A 4,500-nucleotide genomic window follows, 5' to 3' on the forward strand; every position below is an offset into this window, starting at 1 on the left:
CAACCATAAAAGAACTGCAAACTATTGTTCATGAAAATCACGACACCTTGTTGTTGTTGTTGTTGTGGTCTTCAGTCCTGAGACTGGTTTGATACAGCTCTCCATGCTACTCTATCCTGTGCAAGCTTCTTCATCTCCCAGTACCTACTGCAACCTACATCCTTCTGAATCTGCTTAGTGTATTCATCTCTTGGTCTCCCTCTACGATTTTTACCCTCCACGCTGCCCTCCAATGCTAAATTTGTGATCCCTTGATGCCTCAAAACATGTCCTACCAACCGATCCCTTCTTCTAGTCAAGTTGTGCCACAAACTTCTCTTCTCCCCAATCCTATTCAATACCTCCTCATTACTTACGTGATCTACCCACCATATCTTCAGCATTCTTCTGTAGCACCACATTTAGAAAGCTTCTATTCTCTTCTTGTCCACACTAGTTATCGTCCATGTTTCACTTCCATACATGGCTACACTCCATACAAATACTTTCAGAAACGACATCCTGACCCTTAAATCTATACTCGATGTTAACAAATTTCTCTTCTTCAGAAACGATTTCCTTGCCATTGCCAGTCTACATTTTATATCCTCTCTACTTCGACCATCATCAGTTATTTTACTCCCTAAATAGCAAAACTCCTTTACTACTTTAAGTGTCTCCTTTCCTAATCTAATTCCCTCAGCATCACCCGATTTAATTTGACTATATTCCATTATCCTCGTTTTGCTTTTGTTGATGTTCATCTTATATCCTCCTTTCAAGACACTGTCCATTCCGTTCAACTGCTCTTCCAAGTCTTTTCTTGTCTCTGACAGAATTACAATGTCATCGGCGAACCTCAAAGTTTTTAGTTCTTCTCCATGAATTTTAATGCCTACTCCGAATTTTTCTATTGTTTCCTTTACTGCTTGCTCAATATACAGATTGAATAACATCGGGGAGAGGCTACAACCCTGTCTCACTCCTTTCCCAACCACTGCTTCCATTTCATGCCCCTCGACTCTTACAACTGCCATCTGGTTTCTGTACAAATTGTAAATAGCCTTTCGCTCCCTGTATTTTACCCCTGCCACCTTCAGAATTTGAAAGAGAGTATTCCAGTTAACATTGTCAAAAACTTTCTCTAAGTCTACCAATGCTAGAAACGTAGGTTTGCCTTTTCTTAATCTTTTTTCTAAGATAAGTCGTAAGGTTAGCATTGCCTCACGTGTTCCAACATTTCTACGGAATCCAAACTGATCTTCCCCGAGGTCCGCTTCTACCAGTTTTTCCATTCGTCTGTAAAGAATTCGCGTTAGTATTTTGCAGCTGTGACTTATTAAACTGATAGTTCGGTAATTTTCACATCTGTCAACACCTGCTTTCTTTGGTATTGGAATTATTATATTCTTCTTGAAGTCTGAGGGTATTTCGCCTGTCTCATACATCTTGCTCACCAGATGGTAGAGGTTTGTCAGGACTGGCCTTCCCAAGGCGATCAGTAGTTCTAATGGAATGTTGTCTACTCCCGGGGCCTTGTTTCGACTCAGGTCTTTCAGTGCTCTGTCAAACTCTTCACGCAGTATCTTATCTCCCATTTCGTCTTCATCTACATCCTCTTCCATTTCCATAATATTGTCCTCAAGTAGTTCGCCCTTGTATAAACCCTCTATATACTCCTTCCACCTTTCTGCCTTCCCTTCTTTGCTTAGAACTGGGTTGCCGTCTGAGCTCTTGATATTGATACAAGTGGTTCTCTTCTCTCCAAGGGTCTCTTTAATTTTTCTGTAGGCAGTATCTATCTTACCCCTAGTGAGACAAGCCTCTACATCCTTACATTTGTCCTCTAGCCATCCCTGCTTAGCCATTTTGCACTTCCTGTCGATTTCATTTTTGAGACGTTTGTATTCCTTTTTGCCTGCTTCATTTACTGCATTTTTATATTTTCTCCTTTCATCAATTAAATTCAATATTTCTTCTGTTGCCCAAGGATTTCTATTAGCCCTCGTCTTTTTACCTACTTGATCCTCTGCTGCCTTCACTACTTTATCCCTCAGAGCTACACATTCTTCTTCTACTGTATTTCTTTCCCCAATTCCTGCCAATTGTTCCCTTATGCTCTCCCTGAAACTCTCTACAACCTCTCGCTCTTTCAGTTTATCCAGGTCCCATATCCTTGAATTCCCACCTTTTTGCAGTTTCTTCCGTTTCAATCTGCAGATCATAACCAATAGATTGTGGTCAGAATCCACATCTGCCCCTGGAAATGTCTCACAATTTAAAACCTGGTTCCTAAATCTCTGTCCTACCATTATATAATCTATCTGATACCTTTTAGTATCTCCAGGATTCTTCCAGGTATACAACCTTCTTTTATGATTCTTGAACCAAGTGTTAGCTATGATTAGGTTATGCTCTGTGCAAAATTCTACAAGGCGGCTTCCTCTTTCATTTCTTCCCCCCAATCCATATTCACCTACTATGTTTCCTTCTCTCCATTTTCCTACTGACGAATTCCAGTCACCCATGACTATTAAATTTTCGTCTCCCTTCACTACCTGAATAATTTCTTTTATCTCCTCATACATTTCATCAATTTCTTCATCATCTGCAGAGCTAGTTGGCATATAAACTTGCACTACTGTAGTAGGCATGGGCTTTGTGTCTATCTTGGCCACAATAATGCGTTCACTATGCTGTTTGTAGTAGCTAACCCGCACTCCTATTTTTTTATTCATTATTAAACCTACTCCTGCATTACCCCTATTTGATTTTAAATTTATAACCCTGTAATCACCTGACCAAAAGTCTTGTTCCTCCTGCCACCGAACTTCACTAATTCCCACTATATCTAACTTTAACCTATCCATTTCCCTTTTTAAATTTTCTAACCTACCTGCCCGATTAAGGGATCTGACATTCCACGCTCCGATCCGTAGAACGCCAGTTTTCTTTCTCCTGATAACGACGTCCTCTTGAGTAGTCCCCGCCCGGAGATCCGAATGGGGGACTATTTTACCTCCGGAATATTTTACCCAAGAGGACGCCATCATCATTTAATCATACAGTAAAGCTGCATGTCCTCGGGAAAAATTACGGCTGTAGTTTCCCCTTGCTTTCAGCCGTTCGCAGTACCAGCACAGCAAGGCCGTTTTGGTTAATGTTACAAGGCCAGATCAGTCAATCATCCAGACTGTTGCCCCTGCAACTACTGAAAAGGCTGCTGCCCCTCTTCAGGAACCACATGTTTGTCTGGCCTCTCAACAGATACCCCTCCGTTGTGGTTGCACCTACGGTACGGCCATCTGTATCGCTGAGGCACGCAAGCCTCCCCACCAACGGCAAGGTCCATGGTTCATGCAAGCTAAAATTGACTCAGTTGCATCTACCGATTTGGTTACGCAACTTGCAAAAACTCAAGAAAACTTAAAGGTCACAGTAGATACGCTTTCGACACAAATGGACACTCTGATGCTTGGTTCAGAAAAACACACGGAGGAAATTAGTTCATTATCGGAAAAAGTAGCCGAACTTTCGGATCAGTTCACTAACTTATCTACAAAGGTAGACGATGATCTGAATGATACAAGACCGGTAGCCTTCACTGACACAGAAAATATGAACAAATTAAGAAATTGAAACAGAATCAGAATCAAATTATTACACAGTACAAAAGAGAAATGCGGAAGGTACAAGATCAGTTGACACACGTAATGAAAGAATTACAAATTTCAGAGGGTACTTGCGCTCCTAAACGGAAAAAGGGACTTAGAAATACGGAAAAGCCACAAAGTAATAACACAGGGAATTTCGGAAATTTTGAAAGAAATTGGCAAGATGCACCAAATTTTGAGATAGAACCGCCGACACGACGTCACAATGACCGATATGCGACTTTGCCTACAAGCTGTTCATTACGACATGTAAATTCAAAACATTTAAGAATTTCGGCAACGACATTCATCCACAAGCATGGCTTCATCAGTTCTCTCATTGTTTTCCTCCCAGCTGGTCATTAGAACACAGATTGGAATTTATGTGTGGCTATTTGGAAAATGAAACTGATGAAGAATGCGTTCGGTCATTCGCGATTGTCACACTGAAGGAGAATTTTATCATGCCTTCCTTTAAGCATATTGGTCTCAAGCTACTCAAGACCGAGTAAAACATAGCATCATAAGGATGAAACACTTCGAACAATCTGAAATCTCTAGTCTTGTCAAATATTTTTAAGACATGTTGCACAAGATTCAGTACCTGTCAAACCCATACAGCCCCTCAGAACTCATCCGCATTTGCTTAATCAAATTGCCTGAACATTTATGACATTATTTTGGCAGGATGTTGCAAAGACGATATCGAAACTTTTCAGGGACTCTTACAAGAGTTGGAAATTGACACTGACAATTGCGGGACGCGAAACCAGGAAAACAACAATTACAGGTCACATCCGTCACAATTCCGTGACGACAGAAATAATAACTGGACACGACAAGGCTATTCTTACAACGCAAATCGTGA

Source organism: Schistocerca nitens, chromosome 6, assembly GCF_023898315.1.
Source record: "Schistocerca nitens isolate TAMUIC-IGC-003100 chromosome 6, iqSchNite1.1, whole genome shotgun sequence".
In the NCBI taxonomy this organism is placed as follows: domain Eukaryota; kingdom Metazoa; phylum Arthropoda; class Insecta; order Orthoptera; family Acrididae; genus Schistocerca; species Schistocerca nitens.